Source organism: Equus caballus, chromosome 1 (assembly GCF_041296265.1).
Source record: "Equus caballus isolate H_3958 breed thoroughbred chromosome 1, TB-T2T, whole genome shotgun sequence".
In the NCBI taxonomy this organism is placed as follows: Eukaryota; Metazoa; Chordata; class Mammalia; order Perissodactyla; family Equidae; genus Equus; species Equus caballus.
Genome location: NC_091684.1, coordinates 195,193,164 through 195,214,536, shown reverse-complemented (window position 1 = coordinate 195,214,536; position 21,373 = coordinate 195,193,164). Strand labels below are relative to the sequence as shown.

Sequence of the window (21,373 nt, the reverse complement as noted above, 5' to 3'; positions counted from 1 at the left end):
ACCCAAAGAAACATTTAATAAACCATGTGATAATCCTACAATAGGTATTTTTGTTCCCTCCAATAATTTTGGGAAAACATGATTATTTTCTAAGGAAGCTTGTGAAGAATGTTACCTTCAGAAAGTCAGTCTCTCCTCCCTCTCTCTCTCTATACACGTACACACACACACACGTATACATACATACATACATACTTTTAGGTGATTATAACTTGAGTCTATTGCTCCTTGATTGAAGATGGAACACACCTTGTCACTTGTCTGTTTTAAACAATCAAACCGATTTTCTCTAGAATTCTACCTGAGAAATTTTTGATATTTTCCCTTCTTCATACTCCTGAAGATGAGCATCAGACTGTCCCATGCTATGAGGCACATTTGGTCCCAAATTGTAGCTCAACCATAATTTTTGGGTTTTGACATTGATGACTAAATAAACCGGTGTTTCTTAGAATCATATCTGACCTTAAAACTTGCAACTCTAGGCTCCAATAATTCAATATTTTCATATTTTAGTTAGTTCTTCTACAGAATGACTTAACACTGATGTATTTGTTCATGTGATTGTTAGATAGAGAGGTTCCCATAAATGAAAAAGACAAGATTTGGTAATCTGCCTGTGCAGATTCCATTGACACTTGATCGCAAAAATGCTAGTTGCCTTGAGTTTTCAGCTTTAATGTTGAGTGGGGGCCTGAAAAGTTGGGGTCTATCTATCCATAGCAGTCAGATAAGTTTTTGCCTCACTTGCATATACTAAAACTAATAGGAATAGACAAGCACACTGGCTCCCTTTCAGCGGTAGTAACGCTACATAGATTCAGGTTACATATGATGCTGGTTTTCTAAGGTGTTTGATTTCTTTTACCAGGGAAATGATAATTTGACTTTATTTCTCCATATAAAATTTTGATTGTTCTAAATCCCTCTTAACATTGTTAAAACAACTGTAACAACAGAACAACCAGAAACAATGAACTGGCTTAAAAAATAAAGCCAAATTACGGAAGAACGTCTACCTCTAGTGTGTCTTTTATGCCTCACCACGACCGTTTTGTAGACTTCCTTATTTCCTCTAATTTGGTCAAAATAATGACTATTCTTCCTACATTATAAGCTCAAAACATTGGCATTATTTTGATTCTAGGCTTATTTAGGTTTAATTTATTGCTAAATGCTTCATTCTTTTCCAAGGTAGTGAAACCATTTCTCTTTGTTTGTTTTCACTTTAATTAGTATTCAAATAGAAAGCTTTAATTAATTCAGTCAATAAATATTTACTAATAGTCTACTAATTTTTGTGCTAGAAGAAGGGAAACTCAAATAAGAAAGAAAGGTAGGTGTGTCAGGTAAGATTATAATATAGCGTGGAAGCAGAAAACACTTTTAACATCAGTAATGTAACAGGTACCATGTGAACGCAGAAGAGACGGTGATGGTAGCTAAGTATGCTCTGTCTTGACAGCGTCATGTGGTTGGTATATATTTTTAGGTTTGAGTTCACCAATATCGATAGCTATAGATATGAATGTGTAAAAAGATTACTCCCAATCCTCTCACTTCTTTTCCTTCTCTCAATTTAAGCTTCTTTATAAAATTGCTTGAGCCCTACAATTAACTGTGGTAAGATTTCTAACCTGCCTCCCTAATATTTCTGAGAATTTAGAGGGTGTCAGTTCCCCTGTGAATCTCTCACTCTGAATTCCTCCTGTCTTCTCAATATCCACTTCACCATCATCCCTCCCATAGCATGTTACAATTTCCCTCTGACATAATTTCTTTTATTAGACACAATCTGTTTTAATAATTTCCCAAAGCAGTATTAATCTAAGGTCGAGAGGCAGAGCAGATTACTGAAGGTTTCCATGAACTGAGGAAGGGGCAGACGAGGAAGGAGGTAGTTAGAATGAATTTTCAGTGTCCCCAGGTGGCCGTGATTAGCGTTTGTCTCCTAAGCAATCTCTCTCTGTAGGTCTTTCCTTAATTCTCATCTAGGTGAGGTCTTCATTTCCTAATCCCGATCCAGTAACGGAGGCATAACTCTTATAATCTTACTTATGTATAGTAATTTAGTTCTGTTCTTGGTAATGATCTCCTATTTAGACTGCCCTGTCACAATCAAAAGGACTGATAAAGGCGTTTCTTTAAAAAAGTAAAGCCAATTACCCCATAAAACTTATGACATTTCCACAGAAGATAGTCAATCTGAACTTCAAAACATTTTTCTCTTTCCTTCTCTGTGTGGTGTGTGACTCTGTGCTTCTGTGTGTACCAGTGTGTGTTTCATATATTTGTTGCATGTGTTTGTGACTGTGTCTGCAGGAGCCCCTATCAAAGATGAAGCAGGCAGAGGGCACGGGGCAGAGAACAGAGTGATAAATACCACAGATATTTAGTCTAAAATTCAACATAGTGACAAAAAAAGGATAATACCAAAGCAAAGTTGACATTTTCCCTGAGGGGTCCCACAGCTTGACATCCTGTAGGTCCTATCTCACAGACAGTGTTTTAAAGGTCATTAGAAGGAATATTCAAATCTAAAGGAACACAAGATGGTAGGGTTAATCCATTTCTGGAGAATCTTTCCCTTAAAATTTGAGAGCCCATATTCCTCACATCCCAGAACGGGAAGGCAGGGCTTGTCTCTCTAATAAATGGGACAAAAGGAAGATTTTTTAAAAGTTTTATTTTTCAGCTTTGTGTGGGATTTTAAAACCATTTTCTTAAGAAGTCCTGTGAAAGTTTCCTGTCTTTTCTCTTTTTCCCTCGGTGTGAAGGTTGCATGCATGTATATAAAGGTTTGGGCTCTGAGTTTTGGGTGTGAGAGACTGCCATGTTTCTTTCTCTGGTCTCTTCAATTCTCTCTATTTGAGTTTGTGTTTCCTTCATAGCGGGACATGATATAGAATTAGACCGTATTTTACCTCTTACTATATATTTTTTCTATTTGATTAGTGGAATGTTGTACATTTCTCACTCAGAAGCAATACAAAAAATAACAACTAGATTTAAATTTTATTCCTATTCTTTATGAGAGCCTAGACTAGTTCTTTTTGGTGCTTTGGTCTGAGGCCCTGAATGGAACTAGGTTTCCCTAACTGGGTCTAAAAGAAAACCTGTCTCCACGGGCAGCAAGGGAGCGTGAAGTCAGGAAACTGCTTTCCTTTGAAAGGCTTGAAAAGCCAATTTCAAGGATAAAGTACCTTGATAAAAGGGAATCAGACTAGATAAACACAAATGGAAACCACGAGAAATAGAGACACAAACTGATATGTGATATCTTCTGCTTTTCCTAAATAAGAAAGGCAGTTATATGTAAAAGGCAGGTACTTTGCAAGATGCAAACATTAAAAAAAAAAAAAAAAAGACAGGAAGAAGGATAGGATGTAGCAGAAAATAAGAAAAACTGCCATGAATGAGAAATATGAAAATATTTTAAGCAAATATTTTAGAGACATCTGCCTGTGAGTTATATAAAATTTCAATAATTTCCAATTGATTTTGGCATATGCTAGGTGCATTAACAAAGATATCAGAAGTTTAGATTCTTACTTTTATCTCTTTAGTTTTTGAGTTAGAAGCATATATTTACAAAAATTTAATTATAGTAGAGCCTCTTTTAAAAAGCACTCATGTTAGTGCCGGCCCGGTGGCAAAGCGGTTAAGTCCCCATTTTGGGCTTCAGCGGCCTGGGCTCTGCTGGTTGGGATCCCAGGTGCGGACATGGCACCGCTTGTCAAGCCATGCTGTGGCAGGCATCCCACATATAAAGTAGAGGAAGATGGGCACGGATGTTAGCTCAGGGCTAATCTTCCTCAAAAAAAAAAAAAGTGCTCATGTTAGCTATATTCACTACGAATTTGTGGCAAGATATTTTTCACAGCTCTAAAAGCCTGGTCCAAATTGCATCACTGCAAACTCCAAATTAATAGAGTAATAATGAGAGTTTCAGGCTCTCTTTCTTTCCCCAATGGAAATTTAAAGATATTTAGGGTGAATCATTAAAGGCATTTAATTACAGCTTCTCCAGTGCATTTATTTTCTAACTTCATTTCCTATTTTCACTTTCTTATTTCCAATTTCATATTTGGAAATTTTTTTGCGTAAAATGATAAACCTATCTTGGCTATACAAAGTGAAATGTAAAGAATAGATTTTGAATAATGGAGAAACTCACCTAGTGTGCTGTGTAAACCTTGAAAATCTAACAAATTTAAGGATGTTATACAATGATGAGTTCTACATTATTTGAGAAAATAATATTTTAGAAAATAGTATTTATATTATATACTAATAATATAATATAATTTGGACTATGGTTTATAAAGGATTTTGTATTACTCTTCAGGGTAATCCTGTGAAGAACATACACCCCGCTCATTTTCTTTCTTTAATGAGTAAGGAATTGAGAACAAGAGAAAAGGAATGTTTTCACTGAGTTGGCGGATGTACAATGAGACGGAGTTCAAAGGACTATTTTCAGACTGTTTCCACTATATCCCTTGCTGACTAGATTCTTTAAAAATGTATAATTAAAGTAATAAAGTTAAAAATTTCTAAATAGATTTCTGCAACATCTTACTAGCAACGTTATATCTCCGCTAAATAAAGAAGCAAGCTGGGCCATTTCATGCTTTACTGGTGCCCCATGAGCGGCTGGTCTGCGGGATTCCTCCCAAGTTGCTGACCGTTGTCTCCTTGGTCATCTTGCTTCTCCACACTACTTAATTTTATTTTAAATCCTGCCTCCTTAGATTTCTGTAATTCTGAATGTGGGGAGTTCATTTTTTTCCCTCTCTAATTTTGTCGGTATCTTCCCAGACTCCTCACCTCTGAAACATATGTTACATTCTTGTTTCCACTTCCAAAGTCTAGTTCAGCTCCTTCTTGCCTCTTACCTACTCTTTCTTAGGCGTGCCTTCAATTCCCAGCATTACCATCTCTCGGAGTTCTGTGCTCTCACTGCCTCTTGAATTAGCTCCAGACCTTCTACCTGGGGTTTCTGCCCCACCTCGTTCGCCTCAACCCTTCTCAGCTCTTACCTTCCTACATCTCCTCCTCGTTGCAGCCACAGTGGACTACTCAGTATTCATGTCTTCGGGTTGTCATGCTTCCACCTGTTTCTCTTGTTAGTCCTTCTTTGATTGGTGTCTCTCCCTTGCTCTTTTACCTAAAAGATACATGCCAACTCCTTCAAGATATCTGTACCGAACCTCCCCACTGAAATATGATCTCCTGCCTCTAAACCCAAATTAGCAATGACAACATCAGTAACCATAAAAACCAGCCTTTGTGGGACATTCTCGTTATGCTAAACAGTGTAGTCCATGCTTTGTTTGCATTATTTAACTTAATCCCTGAGTCACTCTCCAACAGTGCACCTCGTGTTTGTATTTGGTTGTGTGCTTGTTTGAGCCCACTAGGTTCCTTTTCTAAGTTGGAAACTGTAAGCTGAGAAAAGCTTGTTAGAGGTAAAGCTGTGACTGATTTCTCTTTGTGCTCTCTGCTACAGACAGTTCAGTCCTAGGCACTAAATTGGTATTTTAAAAAAATGTAAAATAATTAAATGATATAATAAATCAGTGGACAATATCCACCCTGAGAATTCAGGCTCTTCAGAGTGTGTTTGAACTGATTTCCCATTTGCATCATGAATGTTGATTCAGTTGGCCACTTTAATAACAAGTCAGTTCACTTTATGTAGTTCCCTTTGCTCACGAACAGCTCTGTTCAGCTTATAGAGAAGAGATTGTCAGTAGATATTTGAATGACTCTCCATCCTTTACACCAATCTTTGACTTTTCAACGCTTCACTTTTGTATATTTTCTTTGATCTTATCATTAGACACTATTAATTTAACACAGTTATGTATACATGGAGATTGAAGACAACATCAATATCTTAGTGTAAAAGCAAACAAATGTGAAATGACTAAAGAGCTAATGATAACAGCCTCAGTCAGAAAGTACTGACGAAACAGCTTACAGTCAACTGGGCACCCTGATGTTATAGTCTTCTTTGCTGGTGAAGACTGAAATTGAGAGAAATGGCAAGGCAGAAACTGAGAAAATTGCGTTTCCACTTTTTCCACTGTTTCCACATTTCCACTTTTAAATGATCTGCAAAATATATCCCATTGATAAAAGCAGCAAATTATAGTGAGTTGCAATTTATCCCAGGATTCAATTGTCATCATTAAAGCTAGTAAGTGTTGTTATTATCTATATTTGGGTTGACTTTTTCTTATTTTCCTTAACAGAAATCAAAACAGGATAATGTTGATATTCTTTACTCCTCTTTGGAGCTCGTAATGTAGATTGTTATAATTATTGTACTTATTAGAAATACACAGATAAAACACTACTCGCTTATATCAGAGACAACTTATTTTAAATATTACGCATTTTCAAACTGATGATTATTATCAACATGACGTTAAAGAAATTTTTTTAAATGTGCCAGTGTGAAACTAATGGATTCTACATACGTGGCTAGTGGATATTGCGGAAATTTCATCTCTAGAACTCCCAGTACACTGCTTTGAAATGTGTTTTGATGGAATATTCTATGGGGCAGAAATAATCTGTAGGTTGAACAGAATTACTCCCTTCTCAACATGGAAGCAGAAAACGGATTCATTAAGTTACCTCCTAAAAGTTTATTCAGTTATTTAAATTTAACTCATTAAGAAATAATGAGGTGATGAATGGTATGTACATTCTTAAGGCAGACCACAAATATACGTAATGTTCATGAACCATAGCAAGAGCAATGTTATTTCAAGGTCACAGTTCTAACTTTATGTTGTGTGGAAAGTGAATGCTCTTTTGTTCCCCTGAGCACAAATTGTGCCATATGATAAAGATTATTTTGCATTTGTCCGTCTCTTTTCTGATTACCTTTGTCTACCTGCAAGTTCTTTTTTTCCTTATAATGCTAAAAAATTATTCACTACCCTTATCGTCCAAAGTGCTCTGCTAGTCACCAACTTCGAATACACTTTGGAAGTAAGCAAAATGTGGATTATAAATTCATAAAATAAAACTCCACTTTTTAGTGTAAATGGATATTACTAAGAAATAAATCTCCTACTGATTCATATATCCATAACTTATATTCATGTAATTGTAATGAGGCAATTTCCTTTCAAAGCACCAAGCTTAATTAACACAATATTTAATTAGTGAACAAAAGGAAGTTAGACTTTCTAAGCATTGAGTGAGTTAAGTGAAGACATTTTTATGCAATTCTTTATCTTCAATGACTAGAAATGTTTAAATTTTGCATTATATTCATGGCATAAGGGGTACTCCCATAGTCATCCCCACCTAATATTCAAAGTACTGTAGGAGGCAAAACTGGGTTATTAAGATGTAGTTAGGAATTGAGGTAATTGGTTCCATAATATGCAGATTTAAAGAAAAAAATTGATTTGTTTATTGGCATATGTCAGAAAGGTGAATTCTACCCTTATTTTAATGAGGTAGGTGTCTCAATATTCTACCTTAGACTGTATAAATTCAGCTTTAATGTGCTAGAAATTTATATTATTTTTTCATACCTAACTTAAATTCCTTTCTAAGGAGATCTCAGAAGCTTATCTGATTACCTCTAAGCTATTTCTTCAAATCAGTTAAAAAATCCTATGTTGAGGATCTCCATGACTAAGTGCTGAGGATACCAAGGTTATTGAGGTCTAATTCCTGACCTTAAGAATTTCTAGTCTGGCTGGGTAGTCAGACAGTCATGGATCGTTTCTATGCTAGTCAGTAAGGACAAAGATTCTACAGGGACTTGCTCGTTAATGGAGAACGTTAATGAAGGGAGATTCAGTCTTGCCTAGTAGAAGGAGGGAATCAGAAATCTTTCTTAAGGTGACGTCTAAGCTGAGTTTTGTAGGATGTCCAGGTCTTAGTTGGTTGGGAAAGGTATAAGGGGCAGAAAAACCACCATGAGCAAAGGCTTAGAGGGCTAGAGATGGCGTGCTGTATATGGGTATTTGAGAGACAAGAGTTAGATTCAGTATTGCTAGAGTGAAGACTGAAGGCAGAAAAAGCACAGCTGTAGTAGAGAGACACACTGAGATCAGGTCATGGTATGCTCCCTCTTGTGGCTTAGCTAAAGAATTAACTGTCTCTCACTGCTGTTGTCCTCTTTTTGTGAGAGGCTGAGTTCAAAATTCTTACCGACACCTAATCGGATTCAGTAAGCCAGTCCAATAGGGGAAATTAAATGCATTGCCTTATCAGGAAAAGATGGAATCCCAATTTAACGTTTTCCAAATAGTGCTCATTCATTGTATCCCATTGATCATAGCTAAGCTATTCTGAATTGCTAGTCAACATAGGTCTGACTTTTTTTTCTTTAGCTGTGTATTGCTGATAAAACTTAAAATGTTTGCTCATTTGTGCTTAGCTAGAGAAAAGTGTATATTGAGCAGATTTTAAATATTGGCAAGCAGAGGGCCAGAGAGGCCAGTTAACAAGTCAGAAGATTCCATAATTACCAAAGGAGGTGGGAAAAGTCCAGGTAATCTGATTCAAAGGGCACGTGTGTAGAGAGGAGTCAAATTGAAATCAACTGTATTAATGTTTTTTCTCACAATAGTGACCTTAAGAAAAAAATAGCATATTAAAATAGCCAACTTTGATAGATGACCAGAGGCACCCACAACTAGAATATACAACTATGTACTTCGGGGCTTTGGGGAGAAGAAGCAAAGAAAAAAAATGATTGGCAACAGACATTAGCTCAGGTGCCAATCTTTAATTAAAAAAAGTAATATAAAATAACAAACTTTATTAAGGCATTTAATCATTTTATTCAAACATTTCCATAGTATGTTATTGCTCCAATGCTTATTCCAGAGAAGAGAATAATCTTATATATAAGCAAAAAAAAAAAATAATGCAGTCTCAACTCGAATTATATGGGTAATATAAACTGATCTATAGGACTATTTGAGTGCTGTACTATACTATTTTATTTATCTATTAAATGAATGTTGCATTAAGTTGTATTGCCTAGTTAAACAAAGTTAACCTCGTGATATTTGCTAGGAAGTTTTATTTACGAGTTGGATAATGGAAATATTTTCCTGTATTTCCATGTTATTAGGTTAAAAATAAAACAAAACAGATATTAACTTAATTTTCTGAATAAGATTTAATGATCAAACAGCTAAGATATGGTCAGGGAGAAATAAACATTTGAATGAGTTCTTAATAAGGAACTTAGATATTTTTAAGTAACAAATATTTTTGTAAAAACGAATAAAGACACTTTATTGAGGGGACTGTGCAGTCTGGTAGAATGATCTACAATTCTAGTTATGGAGTATTTTAATTTTTAAAAACTCCTTCAAGTACATTATCTTATTTTATCCCTACTTCCAGAGAAGATATTTTATAGATAATGACATTGTAGCTTGAAAGGTTAAATGACCTAACTAAATCACACACCTGATTAGTGGCAGAAATGGGGCCAGAATTCCTAGCCCAGCGTCATTTTTCACTTTGTGCTGCCAAAATTCGTAAAAGATTTAGATATTTGAGTCTGTACAGAGCAGAAATGTAAAATATGCCATGCTTTTTAACTGCGGAGCTCAAAGGATCTGACGGAAAGAGGGCACTCCGGTCAGTCCTAGGAAGTGGAGGCTGATTGGCAAGGTGGCCCAGGGAATATTTGGTGTTGAAGACTCAGTTCCACATGCCAGATACAGAAGAGAGTTAGCATTGCTTAGCTGCTTGCATGAGCCAACTACAGGAACAATAACAATCAGACATGGGCTGATTTCTCCAACACTACTTAGTAGGAATCTTTTGATCCACTTTTGCCTTTGAAGTTTTTATTTACACTTTGTATTTTTGTTTTTCTCATAGTCTGTCTGTCCTTCTTCACATTTATCCAGAGGACCTCTTGTTTTTGTTCCTCTAATACACATATGTCTAAAACACAGTTCCCCTGCCCTCATAATGTAGGTTTAGAATGAAACCTTGATCCATTTACCCATCATGGAATACACAAAGTGATGATTATACAGTGGCTGCCATTTTATGCTAAGTAAAGTTGAAATTTGAATGGTAGGCACAAATAAAGCTCTCAAATAAAACAAACACATTTGGAAATTGAATGCTTTCCAGAATAATTTTCATCACATTACAATTTACCCTGTACTTATTTTATTTCCTTAGATTATAATTGTAAATGAATATAATCGAATATTTTTAGAATTTGATTCACCTAAACTTAATGTAATTCTAGTGGAGAAAACAACCCACAGTGTTAAAATCACCGTCATTTACACAATAGACAAAACAATCTGGTACATATTTAGATCAGTAAAAGTTCATACCCAATCAACATGATAAGTGAGAAGCAAGAGGAAGGATCTGGTCATGGGTAAGTATCAGTGCGTTTACACTGTATTCCACTTCCTTGCCTGTCTTCTTTCATTTCCTCATCTTAGAGCTGAAACAAACAGACTTTCTACAGTCATGATGGTAACATTCTAAACAGTCTGTGTCCAGTTTTATTCCTCAGTCTCAGAGCAGCAAGGTGGCGTTTACTGTATCTTCAGTAAGTGATTCATGTTGCTCTCACAACTAACAGGGTACCATGCCATGTTAATGCTGACTACGGTAGCCTTTATGTTTCTGTGTAGGTGTATGGTGAGCTCTTTCCAGCTACTAGACTCATTCCTGTCACTCTCACTTACGGGACTCGCCAAATTCTACAGCAAATACATCATAATATGGTACAAACAAAACATAAACTCTCACCCTTCAACTAATTAGTAGAATTGATTTCAAAAATTGTAAAGCAGCAATAATTTTTGACTGGAAATTTGGCCTTTTTCTCAAAGCGTTTGTTTTACATGATTTTAATTCTACTTGATCAACACAAGTGTTTTCCATCATCAGGCACCTCTGTGCGTTAGTGCATCCTAACCATAAAAATCCTGAAGCAGGAGTCATGTTTCAATCACAAGACCAGAATTCCCAGTACCATATGATCCAAACCCCATAGGAACTCCTCAGTGGTCTTTCAACCTGTTTTCTTAATGGATGTTAGGAAATACTCCTTCCTGACTCCCTCAGCGTCTATATAAATTTACGGAGGCAAATATGCAGTTGCATTGAGAAAGAACATTGCTGACCTTACCCTCCTGGGAAGCTTATCTAAGTCTTCGGTCTGCTCCAGGCCAAATAGCAGTCTGGTATACTACTCTCCCAGCAGAATGCATTCTTTTCTCCCTTATGTGTGTATAGTGGAAGTGAGCCACCCAGGTGATTATTTTCAGACATAGGAACTCTGCTTAAAGACAAGTTTCTATTTTCTTTTTTAACAAAAGAAAAAAAAATCAGCAAATTTTCAATGGCAGTCTTCTAGCTTAAAAAATAACAGAAAATAGAAATTTCCATTTCCAGGTCCTCATTAGGTGATACTCCAAGAAAGTCATTTCAGGAAAAGAGCTAAATATTAGGCATCACCAGCTTCCCTGACAATGGAGTAATGAAAACATTTTCCTTTTCCTTTTCTATACTTGATTCATATTATTTAAATTCTCTGATATGCTAGAACATATGACTGAGTACTCACAAATTCACATTTTATATTCAAGTGGAGTCTTGTTCACTCTTCATGTTATTAATGATCCTATATTTTTGAGCATTTACATCATTTTATCTTTTTAATATGTTATAATGAACCACTTTTGCACCATGAATCTGTTTTTTGTGATATGGAGATTGGAGACCATTTCAAGTTTAGCTACTGTAAACATTAATACTTAACCATCCTGAAAATAACTTGGGATGAAATGAATTGCATCCTGATAGCTGGAATTGAAAACCTGAGATTTTCTGACCAGAATAGTCCTTACAATGCATGCTCAACCATTAAGAATAGAATTATTATTAATAAAATAATATTTTTTGAAAATAAGAATACTAGTTTTATGTTTCAAATTGGTGAACATAAGTGAAAAATACAGACTTGCTGTTATTTCCCAGAAACAATCAGGCTGACTGACGGGACTTTGTGGGATTCTGGATAATCCAGTGATTCTCAGAGAACTTATGGAAATGCACGGTCCTCTAGCAGTCAACGCAAAGTGCGGACAACATCCATTTCTTTAATTGCAGATTATAATTTTATAGTTTTTAAAAACACCACATACTGTCTATAAAACATAGAATCAATGTATAAATGTATATTGGAAAATATAAACAAATCAACCTAATTATTCACACCCAGCAGTTAGTATCAGTATCATTAGATTGATATCAATGTATATACAGAAAGATAAAAAAGATAAATATATGTGCACAAATGTTTTAATCAAAATTAGATCATATTATACACAAGTTGTTTCAGAAAACTTGAGTAGAGAACAATTCCCAACTCATTTTACAATGCTAACGTTACTCCCATACAAAAACTAGACTCGAACAGTAAAAGAAAAAACCCCGACAGACTCACCCCTTCATGTTCATCCCTCATGAACATGAACACAAAAATTTTAAGCAAAATTTTAGTAATCAAATCTAGCAATATATAAAAATGATAATACGTTATGATGATATGAGGTTTATCCCGAGAATGGAAAGTTGATTTAACACTGAAAAATCAGTCAATGTAGCGGCTGGCCCAGTGGCGCAGTGATTAAGTTTGCATGTTCCGCTTTGGAGGCCTGGGGTTCGCAGGTTCAGATCCTGGGTGCAGACATGGCACTGCTTGTCAAGCCATGCTGTGGCAGGCATCCCATATATAAAGTAGAGGAAGGTGTGCACGGATGTTAGCTCAGGGCCAGGCTTCCTCAGCAAAAAAGGGGAGGATTGGCAGCAGATGTTAGCTCAGGGCTAATCTTCGTCAAATAAAAAAAAAATCAGTCAATATAATTCACCATCTTAACAAGCTAAAGAAGAAAAAGCATTCTTTCAATAAATGCAGAAAAAGCATTGTTTGAAATCCAATAGCTTTTGCTGAAAATCAAATTCTTAGAAAACTAGCAACATAAAGGAATTTCCTAAACCTGGTAATATTGAGAAACCTAGAGTTAACATGATACTTAAAGAAAAAAAATTAAATGAATTCTCTCTAAGACAGCAAAAAGACAAGGGTGTCTTCCCTTACCAGGTCTGTTCATCATCATACTGGAGATTCTAGCTAGTACGACAAGGCAGGGAAAAGAAGTACATGGCATGTGAGTTGGAAAGAAAGGAATCAAACTGTCTGTATTCCCAGACGATGTGATCATCTATGTAAAGAATCTGATGGAATCGATGAAAGATACTCAAACTAGTGAGTTCAGCAAGGTTGCAGGATTAAATATCAATATACAAAATTAATTGTAATTCTATATGTGATCAACAAATAAACAGAAGGTGGGATTAGAAAAGAATCTCATTGACAATAACATTAAGTGTGACGCTATATGATTATATAGAGGACAATTTGACAAGACATGAAAGATCTGCACATCAAAAACTAGAAAATATTGCAGAGAGAAATTAAAGACCTGAATAAATGGGAAGACAAATGGCATTCGTGGATTATGAGACTCAATATTATTAAGATTTCAGTTATCCCAAGTTTGGTCTATAGATTCAAATAAATTCATTTAAAATTCCAGATTTTTTTTTTCTTGGTACAAATCAACCAGCTGATTTCTATGGAAATCTAAAATTTGTATGGAAATAGAAAGGAATTATAATAGCCAGAACAAATTTGAAAAGGAAGAACAAAGTTAGATGTAACACTAGTGGATCTTAAGGCTTATCACCAAGACAGAGGGTGGTGTTCATGGAAAAATAGACTAACAGATAGTGGGAGAAAATACGGATAAATCCACCTGTATATGGGACAGCTTGGTACTGGCAAATGTGTAAAGGCAATTTAGTGGAGAAAAGATAATCTTTTCAACACACTGTAACAACTGGATTTCCATACGCCAAAAAGTGAACTCCAGTCCACCCTTTGTTCCACACACAAAAATTAACAAAAAATGTATCATTGATTTGCATTTTCCTTATGAGTAATAATGTTGAGTCTCTTTTCATATGATTATTTGCCATCCATCTAGCTTGGTTGGTGAAGGGTCTATTCGAATCTTGTCCAGTTTTTATTAAGTTGTTTTCTCATTATTGAGTTTTGAAAATTCTTTACATGTTCTGGATACACATATTTTATCAAACATATGATTTACTAATATTTTGTCCCAGCCTGTGGCCTGTCTTTTCGTTCTTTTAAGCATCTTTTGACAAAAGTTGTTTTTTTTTAAATTTTGATAACGTCTAATTTATCATTTCTATCTTTTATAGATTGAGTTTTTAAGAAATCTTTGCCTAATCCAAGGTCACAAAGAGTTTCTTCTGTGTTTTCTTTTACAACTTTTATAGTTTTATGATTTCTTAGATGCAGCAACAAAAACACAATTCATCAGAGGCCGGCCCGGGAGCACAGCAGTTAAGTTCCCACACTCTGCTTTGGCAGCCCGGGGTTTGCCAGTTCAGATCCCAGGTGCGGACCTACACACTGCTTATCAAGCCATGCTGTGGTAGGCATCCCACATATAAAGTAGAGGAAGATGGGCACAGATGTTAGCTCAGAGCCAGTCTTCCTCAAAAGAAGAAAAAACAAAACACCATTCATTAAAGAAAGAGAAATGATAAATTGAACATTATATGTGTAAAAAAAAACCTGTTTTTTGAAAGACACTGATAATGAATGGACAGATAAGCCGCAAACTGAAGAAAATATTTGCAAACCCAGAATAGGTGAAGAATTCTCAACTCAATAATGAGAAAATAACCTAGAAAAATATGGGAAGATTTGGACAGAATTTCACCGAGAAGACATATGGATGGCAAATAATCACATGAATGTTTGCTCAACATTATCGCTCCTCAGGGAAGTACGAATTAAAACCACCACAAAATACCACTACACACTCATTGTTAATGGCTAATACTAAAATGACTGACCGTCCCAAGTGCTGGCGAATGTGAATAAGTGATGGGGCTCACACTCCCTGCTGTTGGGGATGTTGAATGACTGTGGCAAACAGCTTGGTAGATTTTTTTAAACACTAAACATTGTCCTGTCATTATGATCCAGTCATTCCACTCCTAGGTGTGTACCAATGAGAAATAAGTCGTAAGTCTACTCAAAGACTTCTGTGCAAACATCCCCAGCATCTTTGGTTATAACAGCCCAAAACTGGAAAGAAATCAAATATCCCCAAACAGGTGAATGGACAAATACACCGTGGTATGTCCATACGAGGAATGACACACACAATAACATGTATGAACGTCATAATAGTTATTCTTAGTGAAAGAAGCCAGACAAAAAGTACATAATGCTTGATTCCATTTACCTTGACTTCTAGAAAATGCAAATTAATCTATCATGACAGAGCACAGCATTTCTTGTCTGGGGATGTGGTGGGAAATGAGGATTTGGAAGAAGGAATTACCAAGGAGCATAGAGTAATGCGCTTGTAATGACAGTTTCATAGATTTGTCAAAATATGTGTCCATACGTATTAAATTATACACTTTAAATATATACTGTTTATTTTTTGTCAGTTGTACCTCAAAAAATTCTGGTAAGACAGGTTGACACAAATAACACACATATTTATCTTAAAAAAGACAACATATTAAATATGCTACATCAAATATATTAAATTAAAATTTAAGCAAATTAAATTTTTCTTTTGAGGAAGCTTAGCCCTGAGCTAACTGCTGCCCATCCTCCTCTTTTTTCTGAGGAAGACTGGCCCTGAGCTAACATCCATGCCCATCTTCCTCTACTTTATATGTGGGACGCCTACCACAGCATGGCGTGCCAAGCAGTGCCATGTCCTCACCAGGGATCCAAACCAGTGAACCCCTGGCCACCGAAGCGGAACGTGGGCACTTAACCGCTGTGCAGCTCGGCCAGCCCCAAATTAAAATATTTTTAATGTAAAAATAAAAGTTATTAAATTGCTTAGTTTCTGGGAATTATTTCTTCACCACAGCAGATTTTATCTCCTAAAAGATTTCTCTAGGTTTGGAAAAGGAAATTAATACAATTAAAAAAGAAATTAACACAATTAATTATGAGAAAAATTAAAAGGCTGAAAATATGCATTTTTTAACAATATATAAAAACTTCAGACCATATTCATGAATTTAAGCTTTCTTAATCTTAATTCACTCTCCTTTCACTAACCTCCTTATTTTTATAAGCTTTATCATCATCTTTATAATGTGAAAGGTTATGTAATTTACATTCTGATTTCTAATTATCTTTTTAAATGTAGTATTAGTCTAATATTTGTATTACATCAATTCAGTGTTCACCACCAATCCTTTCTACTTAACTTCTCCATTCCCAATGTTGTCATTTTGATCCATCCCTCGGTTGACTGGATTTTGTCGTCAATTGCCACCACTCCACAATATGGAGATAGTTATTATTTTTCTTGATTTTAAATATATATGTATTTGAGAATCTTTTACTCTTGCTTTTATAGTTTAATGACATTTTGGCTAGAGGTGTTTTTCCATACATAGTTACTACTCCATGGATTGTTACGGTGGAATGTCTAGAATATATTTTCCAGCACTGTCGCTGCCAACACTTCCCCCAGGAAGTTTATTTCGTCCTGGTTTGCTGCAGAACTGCATCTTTATCCTTGAAGTTCATAAGCTAGCCAGGATGTGTACCAGTGTTGGAGCATTCTACATCTCTTTTTTTGGAATATGGTGGGTTGTTTATTTTAATAAAAAATTCTTGTATTTTGGGTAATTTTCAGTTTCGTTTGTTCAGATCACTATGTCAGGATTGCTTTATTTTTAAATTAGAGAGTGTTTAACCTTCCTTTTTATTAGTTCCTTTCTAATTTGTGAAGTCTCTTTCTTCTTCTATATACAGGTACCCCGGTTACATTCAGGCTTTCCACTGTGTTAGTAACTCAACTTTCAGCCACGGGTATTTTGTTCCCTCTTGTTTCTAATCTGTTTATTTATTTTATTATTGGTTATTTTGGTCTTCATTTTGTTTCTGTAGGGTTCAATTTCGCCTTTCATCCTGTTTCATTGTTTTAACTGCTCATCTATAAACACCTCTTTTGCAGAATTCAATTTGTAACTCATCTTATTTCCTAGAGCACTTACATAAATTTTTTCTTCACTTCCTGGGATTATGCTTTTTTACTCAGCTGAGTTTCTTGTCTATATTTGCATATCAAATTTCTTTCCAGTTTTAATTTTTGCTTATGTTTTATACTCCTCATATGCTTGCATAACTGGCTTGAATGTTTTTTCCTTCTTGTTCCCGCTTTGGCAGCTCAAACTAGGCTATTTATTTGTTCTGATATAGAGTGATTGGCCCCCAGACCATGTATCCACTGTCTCCTCCCTCAGGCTGGTGTTTGAAACCTAAGTAACGTTCTGTCCACATTGTGAACAGCTGCGTTGGTCAGATTATGCTTTGTTCTCACTTAAACTACGTTCAAAAATTAATCAATTTTCCTTAGATATCACATTGAACTCCTGTGTAGTGTGCTTGGTTTTAGAATCAAACTATGTTTAGTTTCATAATCAAAGGATTTCTTAGGACTTAAATGTTATTATTTTCTTCCACCTGTTGGTACTTCCACCTGTTGGAACAAAGATTATCCATGAAAAGTCAGATATTCAAGGTGCAGCTCCCTTAGGGATGCTAAAATAGCATGGCGTTCGGAGTCTCGGAAACCCAGTTCTCTTCCCAGGTCTTCTGCTTCCTACTGCATGATGTGAGGCGGTTCACCTGACGACGTTGTGTCTTACTTTTGAACTTGCGGAAGGCAGAGGCCTAGATGATCTCGAAATCTTCTGTGTTATTTCTGACTTAAAACTCGAGTGTGGTTCTCTCCTATTTCTTCATGAAGCTAGGGATTCGGGCAGCTCCTCTTCCTTTGAAAAAGCTTCTAGTTAAATTCCATATGATAATAGCAACACCTCATAGTTAGCAATTTAATTTGCAAAGATCCTGCACACATTTTTAAATTATGTATTCACAGCTGTCTGGAACCTAGGCAAAAAGGCTATTATTATCCTTAATAGCAGTTATGTGCTTCAGAGTCAGGGTTTCTGCCCTTCTGCTTCTTTGTGTATTATGTAGATATCATCACGTCTAACTCAGTGTTGCTGTGAGAATTAAGTATGCCTGACATACAGTAAGTATCACACAAATGGCAGCCAGTAATATTAGTATAACTTTTTAGCTATAATATTTTTGCTGTTCTTATACATATAATTGCACTTACTTTTAGGCAAGAATACTAGAAGTTGTAAAGGATAAATGACTTGTACAATTTGTGCGTCTCACAAAAGGCAGTGCTAGGATTCCAACTCAGGGGTTTCACGTTAAACTTCACCACAATTAAATCCTATTCCTTATGTCTAATGAGCACATATCATTCTTATGGAACCCAGCTACCTAGAAATGTGTGCCCGTAGATGGAGCAGATGATCTGGCATGTCCTAATTTGTTAGGTATTTGTGCTCTTCTACCTTATCTCTTTATCAGTTTAAATATTTGTCATGGTGATTCAAAATTTCAGAAGAGAGATTTGAAACCCACCAAAACCCCAAAGAGAGAGAGAGAGAGAGAGAGAGGAAGGGAGAGGGCAAGAGAGAGAGAGGCAGAGGAGGATTGCCATCTTTTGTGTTTTCCAAGCTGCCAGAAAGAGGCAAGCTATGGCTTCTCTTATTTCCTTCACATCCCTCTCCCTTCTTCTACAGCCAATACTTTAAATATTTAAATAATTTTGGATTTATTGTTATTCAAGAATTTCTTATCAGAATAAGTTAACCTCATTGTAAATATGTCTATAATAGATTACAAAGAGGAATAGCAAAAAAAAAAAGCTTTTCTAGATTCTAATTATACTGCAAAAAAAGGTAGTTTTTTGAGATGTTGCACCAGTTTTAGAATCAAGTAATATTGTGCCTGTAATTTTGAAAAAACATTTCTAAGCACTTGACCTTAATGAAAAAATCAAACAGCGTGTTATGTAACTACCTAAAAACACTGGTGTTCCACTAATGCTTATGATTTCAATTATCAAAAGAAATTTTTTTTGTCCTGGAGAGATCAGCTACTACCTTTATTAGTACTAACAGTGCGAAACAGGTGGACTGTGTTGCAGGGTTTTTTTACTTGCTGTGATGATAATAGAATTTTGGCCCTCCGATTCTGCAATTATACTTAAATTATATTTATTTTCAAGCTGCCATTTTTAAAATTTGACCAGAAAAATTCAAGGGTTTTAGGGGCCAGCCCCCATGGTGTGGTAGTTGAGTTTGTTACACTCAGCTTCGTCTGCCCGGGTTCAGAGGTTCAGATCCCAGGCACGGACCTACACCATCCATCTGCCATGCCGTGGTGGCATCCCATGTACAAAACAGAGGAAGACTGGTGCAGATGTTAGCACAGGGTGAATCTTTCTCAACATTAAAAAAAAAAAATTCAAGAGTTTTATTGGAGCTGGGGAGTAAAAAGAGTAATGATAAGTGGATTATACCTGAGATAGTATTTTTCATTCACTACATTCCACTCTGCATTTCTATTCCACTTTTTAATTTTATTGACAGATGATTTAATAAACAGTAGACTGTTTCCTACTGGGAGTGTTAGGTAATGAAATCTCCTATGGTTGAACAATTTATAGATGAACAACTTAAAATTGTAAGAGAAAGACAGGAAAGGGAGATCAAAGTTGTGAATGAAGGTATTAAACCCTTTGTCCATTTTATAAGCCTTGAAATAATATAAAGTCATGCACTAGTTAAAATCATATAAATGATATCATACACATATTTAATTAGTAAAGGTGTAGTGGATAATTAGTACCCATTTATTATTCACAATTGATAAAACAAATTTCAAACTCTCTTCTGGGAAGTGTGAAAAACTATTTTAATTATTTTCATATTGCAGAGAATATCTATACTAAAAGGAATTTTGTGTATCTGATCTCCCAGGAGCCTCTCTCAATTTGTGACTGAATGCTATCAGTTTCCACCTCTGATTCTTTTATTGGATTCAGAAATGCAGAAGAGCTTGATCTTGCATTTTCAGATTGAACGAAGTTTGTGTAACCTTTATTTAACGTACTCAGCTTTATTAAGCTTGTCGAGGAATATATTCTTAAACCTTTGTCCAATAGATGTATTTGTATAACCCCAGGTCTCCCAAGATCGCTTCATGAGTTCCACCCTTCTTACAAGTGGCTTGATTTCTTCACTCCTCATAGACAGAGAAATTTTTTTTTTGAGGTGTAATTGATATGTAACATTATATTAGTTTCAGGCATACAACATAATGATTCATTATTTGTATATATTGCAAAATGATCATCACAATAAGTCTAGTTACCATCCATCGCTATACCAAGTTACAACATTTTTTTCTTATGATGACGACCTTTAAGATTTACTTTCTTAGGAACTTTCAAATATGCAATACAATATTATTGACTATATTCTCCATGCTGTACATTACATTCTATGCCATTTATTTTATAACTGGCAGTTTGTGCCTGTTGACCCCTTCACCCATTTTGCCCACCCTCCTAAATCCCTTCCCTTTGGGCAACCACCAATCTGTCCTAGAAATTATTTTCTAAGTTTCATGATATTTCACTTCATTTCCATTTTTTTCCTGAGGACTGTTTTAAAATACCTTTTTTGCCTTCTCTGCCATCCATTTCTTTCTCTGAACTTCTCACTCTTGGTTCTTATTTTTTCACATGATATTCAATAGGGATTATTGATAATCTTCAAATAATAGAACCATCATTTTGCTGACAAAGAAGAGATATACACTAAGTATTTGCATTCATAAATCTTTAAATGTGGAGTGTCCACAGCAGGATTGTTTTTTTATGATATTGACATTTGTGACATCTAGAACTTAGTCATCCTGCTTCCTTCTGATTATAGTGTAATTTCACAAGTAATATCTGTAAATACAATGGATATTTTAAATTCCCTTTGCGGTTTCAATATGAATTATGTTGAGCCCACAGAAATTAAAACAATAATCCAAAAATGTCATAACTTAATTTTCTATCAGAAGAAATTTAGTGTTCTTTAAAAGGAATGGCAGAACTTACAGAATAAAAAGCTTTTCCTAAAACCTGTGAAAATAATGCTACTGTCTCATCGCTCTCGGGATATCACTTGAGGAATTTATAAAATTATTCACACATTCTTGCTGTTTTCCTACCCCAATGACCAGCTACATATGTCATTACGACACTGCCTGCTGGCTTAGAAGTCAGTGGGTACTGGCCATAGACCAGCATTTTTTTTTTAATGTGAAAAAATG

The 21,373-nt window shown here is 35.4% G+C and overlaps 1 protein-coding gene across 6 annotated transcripts in view; it reads left to right on the top strand.

The window, feature by feature from the left end:
* The window catches only part of MDGA2 (MAM domain containing glycosylphosphatidylinositol anchor 2), a 782,115-nt gene that overhangs the window by 612,037 nt on the left and 148,705 nt on the right, over nt 1-21,373 (top strand). The gene's annotated exons all lie outside the window — the stretch shown is intronic.